We start from the raw sequence: 11244 nt of genomic DNA, 5'->3' as shown, positions 1-11244 counted from the left end.
TAGGGAACCTGTACCAAACACAACTGATTCATTTGAAGCATTTCATTTTTAATGCTAATAGTTAGCGGTAGTGTAAAATAATTCACTAAGTTTTTTAATGTTTAGTGATGAGTTGGAAAATATAAGCCTCACTCAATAATAGTGATAGTGTAGTTAAAATTTTTTAACTAATAATATTTTGAAAATAGTTAAAATATTTTTTTTGCAGCCTATTGAAATAATTTTTTCTACACTAAAATTTTTAGTTAAAAAAATATTCCTGTACTATTTTTTTCAACATAGTTTCATAGTTTAAATTAATATATTTAAGGAAAAAACGAAATATTTTAAAATGTCCCATCGACAAAAAATACTTACGATGATGGTGATTAGAGATGCCAAACGGGGAATCCCGTTCCCGAAAATCCCGGGGTGTTCGAGATTTTCTAAATCCCGAAGCCCGGGATTTTCTAATTTTAAATCCCGGGGTTTTCGGGACCCCGGGATTTGTAATATCCTTTAATTTCTTCAAGGCATTATTTTTATTTAGTTTTTTAAGTCAAAATTATTTTTCATTATCAGTTCATAATCATTATCAGTTTAAAATGGAATAACTACATGATCACTAATTTTGAATGTATTAGTGCAAAGAAAATTATTGAATCTATTTTTTTAAGGTATTGTTAAATTTTTTAACTATCTGAGTTTAGTGCTTATTTCTACACTACCACTCAATTGATTTATAGTTAAAAAAAATATCACTATCACTAAAAAATATTAGTGATAAAAATATAAGCTTCACTACCACTAAAGCTGATGAAAATTAGTTAAAAATATATTTTTTAAAATAATATTTAGTGCTAGTGAAATGTTGATTGCACTCAACATTTAGTGCACTACCCCCAACTCTGATTTGAAGAGAGCATTTCACAGTGGGGGAACTGAAAAAAACGAATAGCATGATTTTAGTAAAATGTCCCATAGCTATAACGGAGGTGTTGATAAGTTTAAGTTTTGAATTTGGGCTTATAACACATAGAGGTGCCGAGCCGCAATACTCCAAAGTGGGACACCTCGGGTATATCAAATATTAAAAATGATGCCAAATTTTAATGAACAACAAATTAATCGTAATAAAAAACATTTATTGAGTCAAAAGGAAGATGCATTCAAATTTAAAATGATAAAAAGGTCGTGTTTTCGCCTTTTTTCGAAAAAAGTACTTAAATTAATTTTCATTATACAGAAAATAAGAAAAAGATAAATAATGTATTTATATTTTTCTGAAAGATAACATTTCAGGAAATATTATAAAAGCAAAATAATATTCTGTGGTCCATAGTCTTCCGAAGTAAACCTATTTTTTTATGTAAATTTCAACTTTAGACAACATTTTCTTTAATCGCATAGCTGCTTTTAAAAAATTAAGACCTGTTTTGTATGTCCCAATATGTTCTTCAATATCGTGCATAGGGATTTCATAACCGCAAGTTTGGTGCCTTCAATATATCCAAAAATCTAAAAAAAATCCCAATTTTGGGATTTTTAAAAAGTTTTTTTTTGGGAATTGTGGGATTTTCGTTCACAATTTATAAATATCTTTTTCACTTTTGGATTTGTATCAAGTGTAAAATTTCATTAAAACCTATACATAAACAAAACTTTTATTGCATTTAAAAAATTAAAATTTTGCTACCATTTTTTATTCCCATATTTTTGAAAAAAAATCTTCTATAATTTTTTGAATTCTTAAAAATTTTGTACATTTTTTAAAAGAGGACATATTTAATCTTTAAAAATCTTTCAAATCGGATCGCAAACAAAGATTTGGCATCATTTTAAATTTTTTATATACCCGAAGTGCCCCACTTGGGGTATTGCGGCTTGGCCTCCCTGTGTGTTATAAGCCCAAATTCAAAACTTAAACTTATCAACACCTCCTCTATACGCTTCACTTCAGAACAGAGTATCCGAAATTGGCTTGATTCGTTCTTCGCCTCAAAAGATGAGCAGTTCTTTGGACTCGGAATCTAAGCTTAAAATTTTAAAGAATCCCGCATTTGTAAGTCATATATCCATATTGTAATTTTTTAAAATTATTCAATAAATAATGAGAATTAATGTTCTAATGAAAGGCTTCTTAAAATATGAAACAGTTGTTCAGTTTTAGAGTATTTTATTTGACGATATGTATATTGATTTTTCTTTAAACATTAGTTCTTTCTGGATATCCTAAAATAAATTTTCAGAAATTTTATTAGTGAAGTTAAACCTTAATTATTAATTATTTATTTAAGCCGATTTTTCATTCAATTTATCTGGCAGCTTTGAACACAAGTACTAACACACTCAATAAAGCTTTTTACTCAGCAATCTCGCTGCTATTCTATAAATGGCATGTGTATGTGCGCTTGTTTTTGTTGTAAAAAGAAAGAAACAAAAATGAAAATAAAACGAAAGACTTAAGCAACTAACTTGAAATGAGTATTTGTTTTTGTTTTTATAAATTTTTTCATTTTCTTTTTATTGCAACAGCAACAACAACAAACAAAACAGACACAAACATGAGTAAATGTTGATAAACAAAAATGCACAAAACACACATACACTCACACTCAGTCACAGACAACAAACAACTTGTCTTTGCAACAAATGCGGACATTACAATTGTCAAGTAATAGTAACAGCAACAACAAAAATGCCACAAACCACATTATCTTACTTAAGCTTTATCCATTCCAGTCGCACAAATATGGAGGCCACTATAATTGGTCAAATATAATTTAGTTGGCGGTTGAAAAAACTGAATACCTCTACTACAACTAAATGAAATGAAGTTTTTTTTTAAAAAAATATAAATAAAATAAACTCATTTTAGCCTTAAAACATTTTGCAGCAAATGCAGGTTTTTGTTTTCTTCGTCTGTTTTACATCTTAGGCATTTAGTAACCACCATTTGGCCAACTCCATTAATCTAACGTTAAAACCAAAAAACGATTTGTGTGTGTGTTTTTCATTAGAGGATTTTCATTAGTGTTTGTGGGGGGTTATGTGCAACAGTAGCAGCCAATGAATCTTGTAGTACAACAAAGTATTATAAGACAAGGTATTTGGAGGTAAAGACATGATCTAGGGTTTTCAAATTCAGCAATAGCTTGCTTTAATTTGTCAGGATTGTATGTTTATGTTAAGTACATTTTAAACCTTTATGAAATAAAGAAAAAGATTCGACAACTGAATATTGTTCATAATCACTGCAGCCCAGTGTTTTAGAAACTTTTTATTTTGGAAATAATTCAGTAGCTTATGAACGATTGGATATCATATTGAAGTAGTACCTAGGGTCAACATTTTTTTTAAAAAATATCAGTTATATTTCTGATATATAAAGTTACATGCATCCGAATTCAGAACATCTATTGGATGCATTTTTTCAAATGTTTAATGACGTTCGATTAAGAATAAATCAAAGCAAATAACTGCTTATTAGGATTTTGTAAAATACAAATATCAGCTGATTTATGGGACGTCGAAGTTGACATTTGCAAACAATGTGCACAGTGCAGCACAAAAAGTGTAATTTTGATATAAATTAAAACTTTTTTATCAGTTATAAAACAAATACAAGGAAATCGTGCATAATACGGAGAAGAGAGGGGGTAGTAAGTAATTAGGTAAAGTAGTATTTCTACTCCTTTTTTTTTTAAAAAAATTTAGTATTTCTATTCCTTTTTTTAAAAAAAGTAGTATTTATACTGCTTTTTTAAAAAAAAGTAGTATTTCTACTCCTTTTTTTAAAAAAAGTAGTATTTCTACTCCTTTTTTTTAAAAAAGTAGTATTTCTACGCCTTTTTTTAAAAAAGTTGTATTTCTACTCATTTTTTTCGAAAGATTGAAGAAAGAGCTATCTAAACTATTTGGGACGCATTTTGCTAGGAACAATAGGTAATAAGTTACATGGATAAGAAAAAACCCCTGTTTGACCAAAATGTCAAAACCCTATAACTCAGAGAGTTCTCGACCGATCTTGTTGAAAATTGTGTCTGATTTACTATCCAATAACCTTGGTGCAAATTTCATCCCGATCGGAAGACATCGATTTCAAAAGTTGGTTCACTTGACATGAAATGCCCCGTATATAGAATTTAATTACATTAAACTAAGTATACAGTGCGTTGTTCTCATAGGACGAATGGACAAAAATACAAAGGGTTCTGTTCGAGCAATGAAAAGATGAAGTACCCATTTCTGTCGGAATGGGTGAGTAGACTTTCGTTACGTAAGTTCTTTCTAAAATATCCTTTTATTAATGTATTTTTACTTTTATCATCCCTTAGATCTTGTTTTTTGGAATGCATGGCCAAGCTGACAACGTTAAACTTTTGTGGATTTTAATGTTTGTTGCTTCTGGTATTCCAGACTTATTATTCCGAGTGATCTTAAGGATAATACTTCCATTTTCGGGTAAGTTCTTGTTCAGATGAGAGAATCTGTTTGTAGGTACTTTACTAATTATACTTTGTATTTAAAAATTATTTTCAATCAATATTTCATTTTTAATGTTGTAAAAATAATTTGATAAATTTTCATTCGATTTAAAATTTTCAAACTATCTATTACATTTGTGTCATTAAATAAATTATTTTAATTTTATAAATAAATGTGTCTTCATTTATAATTGGTGACCCCGCAAAACAAATATTAAAATAATTGCTACAATCAACATGCCTGTTTTTGAAGATATTCCATTACGAAGCACGACACAAGAGATGCCACAATCGAATCCATTGCCACCGCCTGCAGAGCCTACAAATGTTCCAGAAATTTCTTCTGCAAAAACACCAAAGCTTCCAACTTTTTGGAAAGATGAACCAGAAGTTTGGTTCTTCCAAGTTGAAGCAAGTTTCCGTATTTGTGGAATTACACAAGACACCACAAAATTTGAATATTTGGTTATGAATTTGGACCAATCCGTCCTATTTTTGGTAAAAGACATAATCGTTTCCCCACCTACGTCTGGTAAATACGAAGCACTTAAAAATCGTATCATTAATTCATTTGCTGAGTCTGCGGAACATCAATTAAAACGTTTGCTAAATGGCATGGATATGGGCGATCAAAAGCCATCCCATTACCTTCAACGTATGAAATCTTTATCCAATGGTAAGGTTAGTAGTGATATTTTGAAAACACTCTTTCTGGAACGATTACCAGATAAAGTAAAGAGTATTTTGGCCGTGTGTGAAACCAGTGACGTTGATAAATTAGCACTACAAGCCGACAAAATTGTTGAAGCTTTTTCAAGTTCAACATCAATGTTTGTTTCCGAAATATCTCCGCTTTTAAATGAAAATAATTTATCAAGTAAATTGGACAACATAATTTCTCGTATAGATGCGTTAGAGACACGTTCAAGATCAACACAACGTACAAACACGTCATCTTTCAAAGCTCGATCTCGTTCAAGAGGAAGTTCAAGAAATAGGAAAGAATCAGGTTTATGTTGGTATCATTGGCGTTTCGCTGAAAAAGCACTTAAATGTACTCAGCCATGCAAATTTGAAACCCCAAAAAACTAAGCTCCTCTCATACAAGTTTACCGACCGCTTGTATGGATGAATTATATAATGGTCGTTTATTTATTACCGAAAAGCACTCAAAAATCCAATTTCTTATCGACACTGGGGCTGAAATTTCAGTATATCCTTGCAAAAATCGTAAGTCACCTCATAAACTTTCATTATACGCAGCAAACGGCACCGAAATCAAAACATATGGCAACATTATTCTAAATTTAGACTTAGGTCTGCGCAGAAGTTTTAAATGGAACTTCGTTATAGCTGATGTGTCTCGCCCAATCATTGGGGCAGATTTTCTTCGTCATTATCATCTTCTTCCAGACTTAAAGCAAAGAGCATTAGTTGATGGTACAACCAACCTTAAATCAAATGGCAATATTGTCAACGTCTCGTTTGTTGGTATCAAAATGGTTTCTGGCGAAAGTGTATATCACAATTTGCTGAAAAAGTATCCAGAAATTTTCACACCATCTGAAACGTTTGAATCAAATCATGGCACTTATCATCACATTATCACACGTGGACCAAGTATTTCTTGTAGACCAAGACGACTAGATCCAGTCAGATTAAAAGCAGCTAAAAATGAATTCCAGTACATGTTGGACAAGGGAATTATTAGACCATCCAGCAGTAATTGGGCAAATCCACTTCATATGGTAGAAAAGCCTAACGGTGAATGGCGTCCCTGTGGCGATTACAGGGCTCTAAACAAAATTACTGTTGCAGACAAATATCCTGTTCCATATTTAACGGATTTTCAAATGAACCTTCATGGATCGGTAATTTTTTCTAAATTAGATTTAATTAAAGCGTTTCATCAAATTCCAGTGCACCCAGATGATATACCGAAGACTGCTGTGACCACACCCTTCGGGTTATTCGAGTTCTTGAGAATGACCTTCGGGTTGTGCAATGCTGCACAAACATTTCAGCGTTTTATCGATGGAGTTTGCAGAGGACTCGACTTCATATTCGTCTACATTGATGACGTCTGTGTCTTTTCAAAATCTGAAGAAGAACATCTAACACACCTACAAATTCTTTTTGAGCGATTTAAAGAGTTCGGAATTAAGGTTAATCCCGCAAAATGTGTTTTTGGTGCTTCAGAGATTGATTTTCTTGGACATCACATTACCTCAAATGGAATTACCCCACTTCCACAAAAAGTAAAATCAATAAATGAATATCCTCTACCTAAAAATATTAAGGAATTAAGAAGATTTTTGGCCATGTTGAATTTTTACCGCAAATTTCTTCCACATGGTGCCACTGTTCAAGCTACCCTTAATACTTTTTTGAAAGGGTCAACAAAAAAGAATGATAACCGTGAAATACCCTGGAATGAAGACTCCATAAATGCATTTAACAACTGTAAGAAAGCATTAGCTGATGCAACAGTTTTGGCCCACCCAGCTCCTGATGGAAAGATGGCACTAAAAGTTGACGCATCGAACTTCGCCGTTGGTGCAGTTTTAGAGCAACTCATTGATAACTCCTTGCAACCTCTTGGTTTTTTCAGTAAAAAACTGAACGATACTCAAGCAAAATACAGCACATATAACCGTGAACTTTTAGCTATATATAAAGCTATTCGTCATTTTCGTCACTTATTGGAAGCTCGAGAATTCACAATTTATACAGATCATCGTCCTTTGATATTCGCATTCAAACAAAAATTGGAGAAGGCATCACCTCGTCAAAGAAATAATCTTGATTTTATTGCTCAGTTTTCCACGGACATAAGGCATATTTCCGGCGCGCAAAATATTACAGCCGATGCTCTATCACGTATTGAGACAATTCAAATTCAAGCTATAGATTATAAAAAGTTAGGTGAATCCCAAAGGAATGACCTCCAACTTAAAGAAATTTTGCAATCTCCAGGTAATATGAAATTTGTAGTAATAACACTTCCAAATACAGACTACCAAGTTTATTGTGAAATGTCAACTGGCGTAGCTCGTCCATATATTCCAAAAGAGTTTCGAGAGATAATATTTAAAAATATTCATACCCTCTCACATCCTGGTATACGTGCGACTCGACAACTCATTTGTAAAAAATTCTTTTGGCCATCAATGAACAAAAATATCAACGATTGGTCTCGTGGTTGTCAAAACTGTCAACGTTCTAAAATCACGAGACACACTAAGAGCAAACTTGCAAAATTCCCAATTGTTACCAACCGATTTTCAATGATTCATTTGGACATCGTAGGACCTTTACCTCAATCAGAAGGATATTCATATCTTTTAACGTGTGTCGATCGTTTCAGTCGTTGGCCGGAAGCTTTTCCTCTCAAGGATATTAAAGCTGAAACTGTGTTTAGAGTTTTCTATGATGGTTGGATATGTCGTTTTGGTATTCCAAGTACTATTGTAACTGATAGAGGTAGCCAATTTACCTCTCACATGTTCAGTGAGATAACAAAGAACTTTGGAATATCTCACAATTTTACAACATCATACCACCCACAAGCTAATGGATTGGTGGAACGTTTTCACCGAACACTGAAAGCCGGTCTCACATGTGCGGACAATGAGCAATGGACTGTTTCATTAAATACAGTGTTGTTTGGCTTAAGAGCAAGTATAAAAGAGGAACTTGGAGCATCTCCATCTGAAATGTTGTATGGTGAAACGGTGCATCTTCCAGGTGAATTTTTCAAACCCTGCGATAAAATAGACCCTACATCTCATTTAACAACAATCAGACAAATAGTAAATAATCTTAAATCCACTGAAACCTTCAACCATCAAAGCAATTCAAACAAGTTTTTTGTTCATCAAGACTTAAACAACTGTTCTCATGTTTGGATACGTCGTGATTGTTATTCAAAACCTTTGCAACCTAAATATGTAGGACCCTTCAAAGTTTTACAACGAAATCCAAAAGCTTTTAAAGTTTTAGTTGGTATTAAACAGGAAACAATATCAATTGACCGCCTCAAGCCAGCTTTTTTTGTAAATAACGGCTTAGAAGAAAATATTCGAAATACTCAAAACAAGCAAACGATTTCAAAATCGAGATCCGGCAGGACGGTAAAGATTCCTGAACGCTTCTGCGTCCATTGAGGGGGGAGTACTTGTAGGTACTTTACTAATTATACTTTGTATTTAAAAATTATTTTCAATCAATATTTCATTTTTAATGTTGTAAAAATAATTTGATAAATTTTCATTCGATTTAAAATTTTCAAACTATCTATTACATTTGTGTCATTAAATAAATTATTTTAATTTTATAAATAAATGTGTCTTCATTTATATGTTCAATCCGATGTTGAATTTCTTTGTTTTCAAGGTCAAAATGCAACATTCGCTGAAGGCTGCCACCGAAATGACGCCATGTTTATTTTTAGTTTAATTTTAAGTACTTATGTATTTACATTAGACATTACAAACATTACATACATTACATACATTACATACATTACATACATTACATACATTACATACATTACATACATTACATACATTACATACATTACATACATTACATACATTACATACATTACATACATTACATACATTACATACATTACATACATTACATACATTACATACATTACATACATTACATACATTACATACATTACATACATTACATACATTACATACATTACATACATTACATACATTACATACATTACATACATTACATACATTACATACATTACATACATTACATACATTACATACATTACATACATTACATACATTACATACATTACATACATTACATACATTACATACATTACATACATTACATACATTACATACATTACATACATTACATACATTACATACATTACATACATTACATACATTACATACATTACATACATTACATACATTACATACATTACATACATTACATACATTACATACATTACATACATTACATACATTACATACATTACATACATTACATACATTACATACATTACATACATTACATACATTACATACATTACATACATTACATACATTACATACATTACATACATTACATACATTACATACATTACATACATTACATACATTACATACATTACATACATTACATACATTACATACATTACATACATTACATACATTACATACATTACATACATTACATACATTACATACATTACATACATTACATACATTACATACATTACATACATTACATACATTACATACATTACATACATTACATACATTACATACATTACATACATTACATACATTACATACATTACATACATTACATACATTACATACATTACATACATTACATACATTACATACATTACATACATTACATACATTACATACATTACATACATTACATACATTACATACATTACATACATTACATACATTACATACATTACATACATTACATACATTACATACATTACATACATTACATACATTACATACATTACATACATTACATACATTACATACATTACATACATTACATACATTACATACATTACATACATTACATACATTACATACATTACATACATTACATACATTACATACATTACATACATTACATACATTACATACATTACATACATTACATACATTACATACATTACATACATTACATACATTACATACATTACATACATTACATACATTACATACATTACATGTAAAATATGTAAAATAATTATAATATGTACCGAAATAAAATTAAAAAATTGACAATTAATTTCAGAATTATGTTAATTAATATTTTAATGGATTTAGTGCAAAATTTTTGTTTGAAACTTAATTGATTCAATCAAAAATTTGTGCAGAAATTCAATTATTTTATTTAATACTATTTTAATTGGTTTTTTAACACTGTTTTTGTCAATTAAACTTTTTAATTTCCAATTAATTAATAGTATCATTTTGATGATTGGAGCAAAATCAAATATTTTTTTAATTAATATAATCAATTTCGTAATTGAAACTCATTTTCATTTTTTTCTGTGTTAAGTATTTATTTTCTTGATTCTTATGAAATTTTAAATCAATTGTCTGTCTTACTGTCTGTGTAAAACATTCTAACATACAAAATTCACGACCAAAAATTATAAGATTTACTAAAAAAAAGTTATAATTATCTTAAGGAGTCGAGTGTTAATCAAAATCGTTCCAGTTATGGATCAAAATGTCAGATAACCTCCAAAAAAATAAGCTTTTCATTAATTTACATTTTGTTGAAATATATTGCAGTTAATGCCATGAAATTTGCACTCGTTATTACTATGATAAAAGAGAAAACCATTTTGAAAGTGATAAGAATCAGTCCATGATTTCTGCCTATAGAAAAATGGTGTTCATACAAAATTCAGCAAAAATAAGTTTCGTGCAAAAATAAATCACAAGGCCAATTTGTTTGTAGATCGGTCCACATTTGACAATTGTCCTCATAAGGCCAACTTTCAAAAATCATTCAAATATCATTAAGTTGAAATGCATTCCAATTCGCCAATTGTCTAAAATTAATTTACAGTGGTATTTTTTAATTATTATTTTTTAAATTTATTGGAAAATATTCGAAATATTGAAACTTCTAATCCTTGGCAGCATCAAAAATCCAAAATATGTGCCACCCTAATATTAATTTACATTTAAGCATTTCCTTAATTTTTTTAAATATCCTTAATGGTTTCTATACTCCTACTGTTCTGTTT

Source organism: Calliphora vicina, chromosome 1 (genome assembly GCF_958450345.1).
Source record: "Calliphora vicina chromosome 1, idCalVici1.1, whole genome shotgun sequence".
NCBI lineage: Eukaryota > Metazoa > Arthropoda > Insecta > Diptera > Calliphoridae > Calliphora > Calliphora vicina.
Note: the sequence above shows the minus strand (reverse complement) of the source record.